Source organism: Ovis canadensis, chromosome 5 (genome assembly GCF_042477335.2).
Source record: "Ovis canadensis isolate MfBH-ARS-UI-01 breed Bighorn chromosome 5, ARS-UI_OviCan_v2, whole genome shotgun sequence".
Classification (NCBI taxonomy): domain Eukaryota; kingdom Metazoa; phylum Chordata; class Mammalia; order Artiodactyla; family Bovidae; genus Ovis; species Ovis canadensis.
Genome location: NC_091249.1, coordinates 59002988 through 59018608, shown reverse-complemented (window position 1 = coordinate 59018608; position 15621 = coordinate 59002988). Strand labels below are relative to the sequence as shown.

General features: G+C 38.0%; 2 non-coding genes across 2 annotated transcripts; one reads left to right on the top strand and one right to left on the bottom strand.

The window, feature by feature from the left end:
- Positions 1–6210: 6210 nt before the first annotated feature.
- On the bottom strand, positions 6211–6329 carry LOC138441874 (5S ribosomal RNA). Its single transcript, XR_011257450.1, has one exon. It is a non-coding gene; the product is annotated as a 5S ribosomal RNA (ribosomal RNA).
- An 8336-nt stretch (positions 6330–14665) lies between these two features.
- LOC138441956 (U6 spliceosomal RNA) lies at positions 14666–14772 on the top strand. Its single transcript, XR_011257514.1, has one exon. It is a non-coding gene; the product is annotated as a U6 spliceosomal RNA (small nuclear RNA).
- Positions 14773–15621: the final 849 nt, after the last annotated feature.

The following is a 15621-nucleotide window of genomic DNA, read 5'->3' as shown; positions in this document are numbered from 1 at the left end:
GGGTAATTTTTGAGAAGAAAGTAAGGTGGGATCCAAAGGATAAACTAGAGACAGTAAGAGGAATACCTCCTTTATTGTAATTGGAGGAGAGGATGAATGCAGATAAGCTATTTTCTCAGTAAGAAGAAAGGTGATCTCCTGAGAGAGAGCGAGCCTGTGGTAATACCTAAGTACCTAAGGAGAATGGAGAGTGGAAATCTGAAATAACCTAAATAAAATGCCATGACAGCTGACTAAGGATACTACTAGGACAGTGTTGGGGATCCAGCTGCAGTTGCAAAGCAGGAATTTATAATGGCAACTGGCACAGTTGCGTATTTTTTCCCAATAACATTTAGCAGCCCTGAGGTAAAAGGGAGCCAAAGTTAGGTTGGAGTTAGTGTTTTGCCAGGCTTATGTGACGGAAAGATGGGGGTGGGGGAGAGTTAGTTGAAGATGATGATAGTTGCTAATGTCCTTATCAGTATGCTGCTGCTGCTGAGTCACTTCAGTCATGTCCGACTCTGTGCGACCCCTTAGACGGCAGCCCACCGGGCTCCTCTGTCCCTGGGATTCTCCAGGCAAGAACACTGGAATGGGTTGCCATTTCCTTCTCCAATGCATGAAAGTGAAAAGTGAAAGTGAAGTCCATCAGTCGTGTCCGACCCTCAGCGACCCCATGGACTGCAGCCTTCCAGGCTCCTCCATCCATGGGATTTTCCAGGTAAGAGTACTGGAGTGGGGTGCCATTGCCTTCTCCGCCTTATCAGTATAGTTGAGTCCTAATATTAATTGGAAAGGCAAATCTTGAGTTGGCTATTCCTTATGTACATGATCACTTAGTATAATCTAACAATCATTTATAATCAGTGTATTGATTATCTAATGTTGCATAACAAATTCCCTAAAACTTTGTCTTAACATAGTAATAACCATTTATCATATCATACCATTTATGTGGATCGGGAATTGAGAAGGGGCTTAGCTGGGCCATTCTGGTTCAGGATCTGTCATACAGTTGCAGTCAGGATGATGACTTGGGCTACGGTTATTTGTGGGCTTGACTGGGGCTGGAAGATCTGCTTCCAAGATGGCAACTTGACAATGACTGTTGGGAGGAAGGCTCAGTTCTTAATCATGTGGATCTCTCCATAGGACAGTTTCTATGTTCTAATGACATGACAGATGGCTTCCCCCAGACCAAGTGATCCAAAAGAACAATTATAAAGCTGCAGTCCTTTATGCCCTAGACTCTGAAATCACACATCATTTCTGTAATTCCTGTTGGCTATACATCTAACCATGTACGTGTAGGATGGGACTACACAAGGACATAAATGCCAGAAGGTAAGGATCACTAGGAGCCATTTTGGAAGCTTGCTTATCACAACTAATAAGGTGTGAATTCCTATAATATTAATACTTGATGATGTTATAAATAATAATAAAATAACATACAAAACACCTATCTAAGCCATTACCTAATGGTCAATTACCTACTTACCTAATATGTTCTTCATTCCCCTTTCAACTCATTGAATCTGATTTTTTTCAGATGTACTTAAGCTTACAACACATTTGAGAAGTTCTGTTTAGGAAATGCCAAATCTTCAAGCAAAAAAGAAATCCATAAATTATGATTCAACTTACTGCGTTTGATACTATACCCGATGTACCATTTGGAGATACTGATTCACTAATACTATCTTCAAAATTAACTGACATCAAAATGGTGACTATAAAAAAGGACAGGGAGTTTCCTGGCAGTCCAAGGGTTAAGACTCAGGGTTTTTAGTACCGTGGCCTTGGTTCAATCCCTGGGAACTAAGATCCTACAAGCCACATGGCACAACTAAAAAAAAAAAAAAAGCAACAGGTTATATATCTTTCGTTTTAAAAATTAAGTGAAGTACACCAGTCAGAATGGCTGCAATCCAAAAATCTGCAAGCAATAAATGCTGGAGAGGGTGTGGAGAAAAGGGAACCCTCCTACACTGTTGGTGGGAATGCAAACTAGTACAGCCACTATGGAGAACAGTGTGGAGATTCCTTAAAAAATTGCAAATAGAACTACCTTATGACCCAGCAATCCCACTGCTGGGCATACACACCGAGGAAACCAGAATTTAAAGAGACACATGTACCCCAATGTTCATCGCAGCACTGTTTATAATAGCCAGGACATGGAAACAACCTAGATGTCCATCAGCAGATGAATGGATAAGAAAGCTGTGGTACATATACACAATGGAGTATTACTCAGCCGTTAAAAAGAATTGATTTGAATCAGTTCTGATGAGATGGATGAAACTGGAGCCGATTATAAAGAGTGAAGTAAGCCAGAAAGAAAAACACCAATACAGTATACTAACGCATATATATGGAATTTAGGAAGATGGCAATGACGACCCTGTATGCAAGACAGCAAAAAAGACACAGATGTGTATAATGGACTTTTGGACTCAGAGGGAGAGGGAGAGGGTGGGATGATTTGGGAGAATGGCATTCTAACATGTATACTATCATGTAAGAATTGAATCGCCAGTCTATGTCTGACGCAGGATACAGCATGCTTGGGGCTGGTGCATGGGGATGACCCACAGAGATGTTATGGGGAGGGAGGTGGGAGGGGGGTTCATGTTTGGGAACGCATGTAAGAATTAAAGATTTTAAAATTAAAAAAAAAATTAAGTGAAGTGAAGTCGCTCAGGCATGTCCAGCTCTTTGTGACCCCATGGACTGTAGCCTACCACGCTCCTCCATCCATGGGATTTTCCAGGCAAGAGTACTAGAGTGGATTGCCATTTCCTTCTTCAGAGGACCTTCCTGACCCAGGGATTGAACCCAGGTCTTCTGCATTGTAGGCAGACGCTTTACCGTCTGAGTCACAAGGGAAGTCCTAAGTTTTAAAAATAGCACACGCCAAAAAACTCTGTGACATAAATCATACCAATTTTTTTTGGATCTGTCTCTTAAAGAAAAAAAAAATAAACAAATGGGACCTAATTAGACTTAAAAGCTTTTGCACAATAAAGGAAACATTAGAATCTACTGAATGGGAGAAAATATTTGCTTATAATATGCCTGGTAAGAGATTAATATCCCAAATATAAAAACAGTTCATAGAAAACATCAAGAAACAACCCAATTAAAAAATGGACAGAAGACATGAACAGATATTTCTCCAAAGACATACTGATGACCAACAGGCACATGAAAAGATATTCAACATCTTTAATCATCAGAGAAATGCAAATTGAAATCACAATGAGATATCACCTCACACCTGACAGGATGGCTATCATCAAAGACCACAAATGTTAGCAAGGATGTGGAGAAGAGAGAATGCTCATACACCATTGATGGGAATGTAAAGTGGAGCAGCCACTGTGGAAAACAGTGTGAAAGTTTTTCAAAAAACAGAAATAGAACTACCATAGGACACTGCAGTTCCACTCCTGGATATATATCTGAAAAAAACAAAAACACTGATTTGAAAAGACACATGCCCCTCAAAGTTCCTAGCAGTATTATTTAGAGTTGCCAAGATAAAGAAGCAACCTGTGTCCATCAGTATACAAATGGATAAAGAAAATGCAGTGTATATGTATACAATGGAATACTAAAAAAAAAAGCCACAAAAAGAATGAAATTCTGCCATTTGCAACAAGATAGATGGATCTGAAGGGTATTGTGCTTAGTGAAATATGTCAGACAAAGAAAAACAAATATATGCTGTCACTTATATGTGGAATCTAAAAAATAAACCCGGTGAATATAACAAAATGGAAAGAGAGCCACAAATAGTACAAACTACTGGTTATCAGTGGGGAGGGGAGGAGAGAAGGGCACAGAGGGGTAGGGGCTTATGAGGTACAAACTAGTATAAAATAAGCTACGGGACCTACTGTACAAAACAGGGAAGATAGCCAATATTTTATAATAACTATAAATGGTGTATAACCTTTAAAAATTGTAAATTACTATGTTGTACACTTGAACCTTATGTAGTATTGTACATCAATTACTATATTTCAATCTTTTTAAAAGAAAACAAACAAAAAAAACAGTACATGCAATTCTTAAGAAGGAAGGTAAAATCATTCAAGTTTTGAAAGTATCCTTGACTATCCAGACAAGTCTCCAAGCAAGAATAACTGTGCAGGGAATTCCCTGGTGGTCCAGTGGTTAGGACTCCGTGCTTTCATGGCTGAGGTTGCAGGTTTGATCCCTGGTAGGGAAAATAAGATCCCTAAAGCTGTGTGGCAAAACAAACAAACAACAACAACAAAAAAAAAAAACCAACTGTGCATCAATTGATGTTCTTTTTCTTTCTCTGATCCATTCACCACTCCAGATAACCTTCAGATAACGCGGAAGTTAAAGGACTGTCTTAGGATATTGCCTGATGTTCTGCTGATTCAAATAATAAAATACCCAAATCAATGGGCATGTTTTAAAAATTAAAATATCCAGCATCTTCTCTCATTTTATTAAGATACTTTCATGTTAAAAGGCCTTTCAGAATGTGTAACAAAAGTTAAAATTCTCATACTAAAATGTGTCAGGTGGTGGGTTAAATATTTTAGTTTGGTCATATATCCCATATTATTCTTGCAATATCCCTGACATAGACATGATATACATTTTTTAAATGAAAATAAAAGAGTAAGTAAATAGCCTAAGTTCCCAGAGTAAATGACGGAGGTTGAATTTGAACCCCAAATTAAACTGTCGGTATGCCAATTACACAAATGCATTATTCTCATTTAATTCTCACTATAAACCCATTTCTGAGGCTTAGAAAGAATAAGATACAACTTGGGAAAGGTCATAAACTAATGAGTGGCTGTTCAGGGACTCAAACCCAGGTCTATCTCTAAATCCAATGTGTTTTATTACAAACATAGCAAGGAAGAGAAAAGTAACATATTACAAATCCCAAACTAGGAAGATGAAATAAATAAGTTACTGAAATAGGCAGTGAGGGCCTTGGAACAACACTTTACTAGTAGTCAATATATCTATTCCAAATCAAGGTTCAAACTTTTCACAAAGGCTAGATCAACAATATCTAGCTTCATATAAGCAAACTGCAACTAAAAATATTACTTTGTCAAATGCCATGAAGAGAACAAATCTGCATCCAAATACTTCTCACTAAGAAGCTGATGTGGGGTGCTGTGGCAGAGGTGAAGCAGAGAGAGAAAAACATTTAGAGGATGCTTTGGAAGAACAGGAAACTGGCAATTGTACGGTAAGACATCTGTGTGCAGAGGACTATAATTTGAAAACAAGAGTAATATGCTTAGCCATATTTCATTCACACTTCTGAAGTCTGCTCAAAGGGATACCCTAGAATCTAAAATTTGCTGGGAACAGATCTCAAGCCAGATGTTGTACTTCAAGCTAATGTCCTGTTTTGTTTTCCTGGCTTATCCCACCTAGCTTTCTTTAAATATCCTTTGTTTATAAAAAAATTTTTTTAAAGTAATAGTATCATTGTAAGGATTCTTCCAATTTAAATATTTTGTAACATAGCAATTCTGGAAAGTGAAGAAAAAATTTTCAAAACCCATACCTCGTAAAATTCAAGGTACAACACACCACTTCCCTAAATTGCCTTGCTAAGTCAAAAGATCTCTTTTTGTGAGTCTGGGACATCTTGTCACATCAAAATGCAAGAAAATAGATGAAGAATACTAGGGTTATGCCAAAATGATTGAGGAGTCAAACTAGCTCCTATCAGTCAAAGATGGAACAATTTGAGCATAAAAATGAGTAATTTCAATAGAAGGAGATGCATGATACACATTAGAATCCATGAATTCATACTGGTTTTTAAAAAAAAGCTTTTTAAACTTTTAATGGATCAAAATTATGTCAACGATTCTGTTTCTATTTGGAAGTAGAGAAATCATGACTGACTAGTTTCCCTATCATTTCATGAACTAGGTGTTCTTACTATGCTGTCAACCAGGTTAGGTCCTGCTGTCTCTACAGTGAGGCTCATTTAGGTCAAAGCAGCCAACCAATACTGAGAAGGCAGGGCTCGGAAGTCTCCAGAATCCTCAGCAAGTGACCACGAAGAGTGCGTGCTCACCCTCTGTTGCTAAAATGGAATAAAGGGACTTTTAGGAACTTTTAATAGACTCCTTTAAAGAGTTCATACTTCAATACTGATCTGCAAATAAGTATGGTTTCTTTGTTTCCTTTGTTTTTCTTTTTATTAGTCTACAGTATCTGGTATTCCCAAGCGGTCTCCCATCCAAGTACTAACCAGGCCCGACCCTACTTAGCTTCTGAGATCAGATGAGATCTGGCACGTTCAGGGTGGTATGACCATAGACTGCTTGTTTTTAATTGAAGTGTAGTTGATTTATAACATTATCTTAGTTTCAGGTGCACAACATAGTGATTCAATATTTCACAGATTTTACTCCATTTAAAGTTATTCCAGGACTTGCCTGGAGGTCCAGTGGTTAGGACTCTGGGGTTCCACTGCAGGGGGCACATGTTTCATTCCTGGTGAGGGAACTAAGATCCCACATGCTGCATGGCACAGCCAAAAAATTTAAATAACATTAAGTTAAATTAAGAACAAAGTTATTACAAACAAAAGCAGAACACTCTTTGATATAAACCACAGCAGTATCTTGCTCCACCTCCTAGAGTAATGACAATAAAACCAAAAATAAACAAATGAGACCTAATTAAACTGAAAAGGTTTTGCACAGCAAAGGAAATCATAAACAAAACAGAAAGACAACCCACAGAATGGGAGAAAATATCTGCAAAGTGACCAAAAACGGATTAATCTCCAAAATATATAAACAGTTCATGCAGTTCAATATCAGAAAACAAACAACCCAATATAAAACTGGGCAGAAGATCTAAAGAGACATTTCTCCAAAGAAGATAGATAGCCAAGAAGCACATGAAAAAAAGGCTCAACATTACTAATTATATTGGAGAAATGCAAATCAAAACTATGAGGTACTGCACCACACAGGTTAGAATAGTCCTCATCCAAAAAATCTACAAATAATAAATGCTGGAGACGGTGTGGAGAAAAGGGAACCCTCCTACACTATTGATGGGAATGTACATTGGTATAGCCACCATGGAGAACAGTATAGAAGTCCCTATAAAAACTAAAAATAGAGCTACTATATAACCCTGCAAGCCCACTCCTGGGCATATATCCAGAGAAAAACATGGTCTGAAAGGATACATGCGTCCCAGTGTACACTGAAGCACTGTTTACAACACCCAAGACATGGAAGCAACCTAAATGTCCATGAACAGAGGAATGGATGAAGATGTGGTACTTATACACAATAGAATATTACTCAGCCATTAAAAAGAACAAAATAATGCCATTTGCAGCAACATGGAGGGACTTAGAGATTGTCATACTGAATAAAGTCAGTCAGAGAGAGAAGGAAAAATATCATGACATCGCTTATATGCAGAATCTAAAAAAAAATTGTACAAATCAATTTCTTTACAGAATAGAAACAGATTCACAGACTTAGATAATGAACTTACGGTTGCCAGTGGGGGAAGGATCAGGGGAAGCGATAGTTAGGGAGTTTGGGATTGACATGTACACACTGCTATATTTAAAATGGATAACCAACAAGGTCTTCTGTATAGCACAGGAACTCTGCTCAATGTCATGTGGCAGCCTGGATGGGACAATGGATACATGTATATGTACAGCTGAGTCTCTTTGCTGTCCACCTGAAACTATAACAGTATTGTTAATTGGCTACCCTCCAATATAAGATAAAAACTTTTAAAAAATCCAGCGCAAAACTTCAAAGATAGCATCAAAATCACTCTTTCTCTGTAAGTATACTTAAAATGGGTGAACTGTATACTTAAAATGGGTGAAATGTTTTGATATGTAAATTATACTTCAATAAAGAGAGCAATTAAATAATTTTTAAAATTACTGGGAAATTAGGACAAATTTTTTTTTTGGCTGTGCTATGCAGCTTGCTGGATCTTAGTTTCCCAACCAGGAACTGAACCTGGGCCCTAGGCAGTGGAAGCAGAGTCCCACCCACTGAACCAACAGAGAATTCCCAAATTAGTACAGTTTTAACACTGGATATTTAGTGATATCTAGGAATTATTAAAGTATAATAATGCTATCATGTGTTTTATATCAGTTTTAGATAAATGTATTGAAATATTTCAGGAAGACATGATTTGGAGAACTTGCTTCAATATAATTGAGGGGGAAAGAGAGTGGTAGGGATACAGATTTTTTAAAAAAAAGGTCTCGAATTTTTAATTACTAAAGCCTGTTGACAGCCACATGGACAGTGATTATACTCTTATTTTTACTAAATTTTGTCTAAGTTCGAATTTAAAAAAAATTTTTAAATTATTATTATTATTTACGGCTGCGTTAGGTCTTGGGTGTGGCACATAGGCTACTTCACTGCAGCGAGGACTTCTCTCTAACCGTGGTGTGTAGGCTTGCCAGGTGTGATTCTCAGGCTCAGTAGTTGCGGCGGGTGCGCTTAGCTGCCCTATGGCATATGGGATCTTACTTCTCCAACCAAGAATCAAGCCCACAGCCTCTTCATGGGAAGCTGGATTCTTAACCACTGATCCACCAGGCAAGTCCCAACAAACTTTAAAAAATAAATAGATGAACAGAAGTTTTACAAACTCTTCTTGTGTGTGTACTGTTTTTGTTATAGGTCCACAGCTACTCCAAAAAAAAAAAACCACCATCAGTTTCAGCTATCAGCCATTCTGCACCTGGCATACTGAAGATGCATAACACTTCGTAGTTATCATTTGTTTCTTATTGTGACACAGGAAGCACAACAGCCATATAAGCAGCCCTGAACATGACTTAAAAACCAGAGTCATCACAACTTATGAATGACCTCTTATCTGATACTTCTTTTTATTAATTTACTTTCTATTGAAGAATAGATTAACAATGTTGTGCTGATAGCTGGGGTACAACAAAGTGATTTAGTTATACACACCTACTTTTTCATATTTTTTTTTCCACTATGGCTTATTACAGGATTATCTGAGACTTCTGAGCTTATAGAGAATAAGCACAATAACCAATTTTTCTGTTGAAATTCCTCTAAAAACAAGCCTAAAGAGCTTAGGACTAAGCAGATGGGTTGGAGTTTCACTGGCTCTGTGCTAAAATTAAGTAGCTAATTTGAGAGATAAAGCATGTTAAAATATCAATTCAGGACAAAAAAAAATCGCATTACATGGTTTATGTTCTACATATTAAAGCATCTGTTTTCTAGTATGGGTTCCTAGAGGAAAGGGACTTGTGTCTTGTTCAGTATGTGAGCTGCTCTTAATACACTGCAGGGGAGATGCTCAAGTTACTAAGGTTGTTGAATTTATTAGGCCAGTTGAAAGCTGGGGAAAGGACTAATTAAAATGGCTTATTTTAACCTAAAATATAGTAAATTCTTTATGTTCAAAAGTGGTCCTCACACCTGTTAGAGTGGCTATTATCAAAAAGACAAGAAATAAGCATTGGAGAGGATGTGGAGAAAAGGGAACCTTTGGAGACTGTCAGCAGGAATGTAAATTGGTGCAGCCACTATGGAAAATAGTGCAGAGGTTCCTCAAAAAAATTAAAAATAGAAACTACCATGTGATCTCACAAATCCATGCTGGGTATTTATCCAAGAAAATGAAAACACTAGCACTCCCATGTTCTTTGTAGCATTATTTACAATGGCCAAGATATGGAAACAAGCTAAGAGTTCATCAGCAGAACAGATACAGAAAACACGATATACTGAAATAGATATCTATATGTTTATCTATATACAGAAATATTCAATCATAAAAAAGAATATCTTTCCATCTGCAACAACATGGATGGATCCCTGGGGTATTATGCTAAGTGAAATACATCAGACAAATACTGTATGATCTCAGCTTTAAGTGGAATCTATAAAACCAAAACCAAGCTTACAGAGAATAGATTGGTATGCAGCAGATTGGTGGGGGGTAGGGTGTCCGCTAAATAGATAAGTGCAGTCAAAAGGTACAAACTTCAGGTTATAAAATAAGTGATTCATGGAGATGCAATGTGCAACATGGCAACTATAGCTATTATTACTGTACTGGCGGCTCAATGGTAAAGAATATGCCTGCCAACGCAGGAGACACAGGTTCAATCCCTGGGTCAGGAAGATCCCCTGCAGAAGGAAATGGCAACCCACTCTAGTATTCTTGTCTGGAAAATCCCACAGAGAGAGGAGCCAGGTGGGCAGAGTGGGACACAACATAGTGACTAAACAACAATTGCGTATTTGAAAGCTGCTAGATCTTAAAAGTTCTCATCACAAGAGAATTCTGCATCAAAAATGAATTCTGCAGCTATGTATGGTGATAGATGTTAGCTAGACTTAGTATAATGACCATTTCACAATATATACAAATATCAAATCATGTTGTATACCTGAAACTAATATATCAACTATCCTTTAATTTAAAAAAAGAGCAGTTCCTTTGGGCCCCACACCTTCCACCAACAATAAAAACAGTATTTTCTATCATCTACAGAGGGATAGATCTTGAGCTATATAACAGCTCGACATAGGCAGAGGCCATCTTAATTTGTTACATGTTCTTGGCTTGGCTATAGTCTAACTACTGTACTGGTGGCTCAGTGGCAAAGAACCCACCTGCCAATGAATGAGATGCGGGTTTGATCCCTGGGTCAGGAAGATCCCCCAGAGAAGGAAATGGCAACCCACTCCAATATCCTTGCCTGGGAAATCCCACGGACAGAGAAGCCTGGCGGGCTATAGTCCATGAGGTCACAGAAGACTCGGAAACAACTTAGTGACTAAACAACCACACTCTACCTAACGTCTCCCACGTGCGCATGTGTATGCACACACTCTCATGCTCCACAGCCTCCTTATTCCTATGTCACCACTTATCTTCAGCTCCTCTCTTTCCCTCATTACTGATACCAAGTTTTATTAACTGCCTGTCCATTTCTCTTTAAGATCACTGCCTGATCTTAATCAGAGTATCTCACCCAAATGAAATTTTACCACTGTGGCTGCCTCTGGTTTCTCCTCCACCAAGCCAACCTAAACTACAAGTGTCATTTCCTTATTTAAAACTTTCTAATGGCTCACCATTGTCTTAAAAAAAGAAAAGAAGAAACTCTTTAATTGATTGTCTGATCGCCTCTTGGCCCTTGTTCACCACTCCCACTTACCATACACAATAAATTGTTTAAAGAATATCATGCTTTCCAGGCTTACATATGTGTGCATATGTTGTTTTTCCTGTCTCTAATACTCTCCTCTCACATCAATCTGTACTCATCTTTCAGCTCTCAGCTTAAACATCATTTTGAGTATTCTCATAGCCCCCTTCATTTGTCTTAGAAATACTATTCATATTTTATAATTTTCTACTTATCCAAATCTTTCATTAGACATAAAGCATATAGTCTAGTGTACTCAGAAGTGTTTGGCTCAATGATGGCATGCTGATCTTCAGTAAATTAAGTTTTTTAAAAATGACAGCTAATGATGATTTAAACTAGCTTCACAACCCTCAATTCGGTTTCCTGTAATCTGTAGGATTTTTGCTTCTTAATTCTACTACAACCTCAGCCCACAACATTTACTCACCTATAGGGATGTTGTTGGAGAAGGAAATGGCAACCCACTCCAGTATTCTTGCCTGGAGAATCCCAGGGACGGGGGAGCCTGGTGGGCTGCCGTCTATGGGGTCGCACAGAGTTGGACACGACTGAGGCGACTTAGCAGCAGCAGCAGGGATGTTGCACTAAAATCCGTTCTCTTCTTGAATATCTAGACCTGGCTTCTCAAGTAGAAAGTACATTTCCCCAATGCCTAAGGCTATATGTATTCCTGTGATCAACCTACAGTCAAAAGAACATGAGAAGTTATACAGCTTATGGCTTAGATTTCCAAAGGCCATTCCTTCAGGGGCTAAAGTGAAAGCAACTGAGTTATCTCAGAAGCCATGTTTTGAAAATGGCAAAATGAGAACCCAGGTCTTTGAAAGGCTAGATGGAGGACAGCACAGGACACTTAAGTGGTGAGAAATATGCTTTATCAGAGCCATTGCATTTTGGGGTCTTTTTGTTAATACTTTCACTACCCTAAGGCCTAATACACAGAATACAGAGAGGCAGAAGAAATGGGAAACCAGATTTTCAGAAAAATGACATAGACCTAATAAAGATTAAAAATTCCAACATAAAAAATTTACAATGAACCCAGGGTCATATAAATACAGAAAATAGAAATTTTTGAAACTAGTTAAAAATATCTTAATGAGAAAGAACGGACATTTATTTGAGACAAATTAATAAGATCAACAAGTAAAAACAAAACAAAAGGCAAGGAAAAGGAACTTCTGTGTCTGTGGTGCCCGTAGGTAATGTGCAGCTAGGGTAGCAACTAGGGTGACTGCCATTGTACATGCAACTCATCCCAAAAGTTAGGCCGAGGATAATGGGGTAAATGATAGACAACAGACCACAATCCAGTTTCAGAGGTCACAAACCAACACCAGGCAAGTCAAAGACAAAATGGGCAGATTCTTATAAAAACACACCACACTCACATGAAAATAAATGCCTAAAAGAATGAAGATCTTAAAAAGATTTCTGAAGATTTAAAAACTTGATAAAGATTTTAAGAGTCATGAGAAAAATGACAGAGAAAACTTAAACAACAAAAAGGCCCTGTCACTCTCTGTGTAAAGAAGCTGCTTTAAGAACCCTTAGGTTCTCAGAAAAAATTTTAGCTACTGGCAAGGCAATAAAACGAATGTATTAGAATTCCATAGTCACATTTATCTATTTCAGGGCCAGCACAAAAACACCTACTACTAAAACCAGAACACCAGCTTTAAACTTATCCGTGGTGAGTAGAATTTTAAGGGCTCCAGTTCTACACAGGTTCAGATGCTGACTCTTATCACTTACTGGGTGTTGTGACTTGGTAAATTACTTAACCTCTCTGGGATTCAAGTTTTCTTACCATAAAGGGATATTCCAACTCATTTAGCACCTTTGGTAGAACTGCAATGGTTTAATGAAATAAATCATGTAAAGTATTTTTTATGGCAAGCATGTACTAAGAAGCCATTATTACTGTACCCACTATACTTTCACTCTAGTAGGCTTTTGTATTTTGTTTTTTTAGCAAAGATTTTTACTTGGCACTGACTTCAAAACAGCTTCAAGTTTAAGTGTGTAACCTCTTCCCCTGGTATCATCAGAAAGGCCACACCTACAGTGTACCTACATTTGCTAACAGCTCACCAAAGAATTTAAGTCACTTCACCTCTGCCACTCTGATAATCTTAGAGAAATCAGGTATTGAAAGTACCTTTGACTTCACAACATATCTGTGATGCATATCTTAAAACACAAATGATATTCTGATGATGAAATCCTTATCAACCCAGAGCAATGAAACCTGGGTGCTTAAAAAAGGAAATTGTATGGTGCCAACAGCTCTCCTTTCATTCTCATATGCCTAGCGACAACTGTAACACTGTAAATATCTGTACCAGTATCTAAGATTCTTTTGTTATAAAGCTATCAAATGTCAATCGCTTTGTATTTTCTAAGGGTTGTTCATGATTCTCACTCTGGCAACTGTTGGAATAAAAACCACAAGTATATTACTAATATTCGTGGCATAAACTCTAGGTCTAGGTATGAATGCAGACTGTCTTGTCTTCAAATTTTCAATTAGATGACTTTTTCAACTGAATAGGATACTGATTTGCCGACAACTTGCCAGGGAATGAGAATTTTGGCAAATACAAACACAATGGACAAATGAATTTTTTATTATAAAACTATACAAAGAGCTGTACAAAAAGTGGTAAAACTATAATTGTTGGTAAACAGTAAGTAAGTGATGCTTTGGGGCACAGTAAATGGTCCACACTATGATGGTGTGGGAATCTTTTCCTAGATGAGGAGCAGTATACCTAGTAAACACCACCTTACAAGTAAAAGGATGTCAACGACTTGAGCGAAGTATACATAAAATCACTTCTAAATGTAACTTGAAGACTTTTTTTTAAAAAGCCATCACTGGATTTCCCTGGTGGCCAGCGGTTGATTCTGTGCGTTTACTGCAGGGGGTGCAGGTTTGACTGGTCAGCCAAGTTCCACAGGCCACTCAGCGTGGCCAGAAAAAAAAAAAAAAGCCATCACTTGCTTGGGTTTTGAAATTGTTTCAAACTGTATCTGTTGTTTCCTACTCCAATTTATCCTTCTTAGATAAGGGGGTGAGCAAACATTTTCATAACAGAGGGAAATAATCAGTAAATAATTTAGACTTTGCAGGACTTATGTCACAACAATTCAACTCTGCTACTGTAGTCAAAAGCACCTGGAGACAACTTGTAAACAAATGGGCATGGCTAGTCCAAAAACAGGCAGGGGGTCTTAGTTTGCCAATCTCTATTCGAGATGATCTGTACGATTTGGAGAAAGTGGAAAAGGTAATTATATATTCCAATAATTAGGATTTTTCTTTTTATATCTCCAATATTTGACAGTTATAAAATATGTACATGCTGCTATCCCTGAGGATAACACTAAAAAATTGGCCATGTTTAATATCTAAACTTTTTAAATTAAAAGGATCAAGCAGTGCTCGCTTCGGCAGCACATATACTAAAATTGGAACGATACAGAGAAGATTAGCATGGCCCCTGCGCAAGCATGACACGCAAATTCGTGAAGCACTCCATATTTTTCAAGATCCCACAAAACTCGGGCACACACACTACTGCTGACCCAGCAGGCGTTTTGGAATATTTTTGTCAAAACACACTGACAGTATAGAGCTTCTTTATAACCTTAGGTTTTTTCTTAAAGTTTCAGAACTGTTTGATAAGACAAGAAAAATAGAAGCACGAATGTCAGCTGATGAGGACCTCAAACTTCCTGACCTTTTAAAATATTACTTGAGAGAATCCCAAGCTGCTAAGGATCTCCTCTATCGAAGATCTAGGTCATTAGCGGATTATGAAAATGCCAATAAAGCACTGGATAAAAGCAAGAGCGAAAAATAAAGATGTTCTGCAGGCTGAAACATCCCAACAGTTATGTTGTCAGAAATTTGAAAACATATCTGAATCTGCAAAACAAGAACTTATAGATTTTAAGACAAGAGTTGCTGCATTCAGAAAAAATTTAGTGGAACTGGCAGAGTTACAACTGAAGCATGCAAAGGGTAATCTACAGTTGCTGCAGAACTGCCTGGCAGTGCTCAATGGAGACACATAAGCCACACTTGCCTTCCAGTTAAAAAGGGCTGCCTTCCTTCAGATTTTATTTTTTCTTAATGATGTTAGGCATTTACTGCTCACTGGAAACAAAAGAAACAGCTGACAGAGTGCGTATCCTCTCCTTTTTCTGAAAAATAATGGATCAGTGCCACCCACGGGTCTGCGGGCTGCGTGGTGGCACCTGCACCCCGGACAATTGCCCATCATCACGCCCTCCTCCTCTTCAGAAGTCCAAAGTTCTGTCTTTTTTAAGTAACCTCTATAACTGTGTTTATTTTATGAATAGTATTCCTTTTGGCTGCCAATCTTACTTAC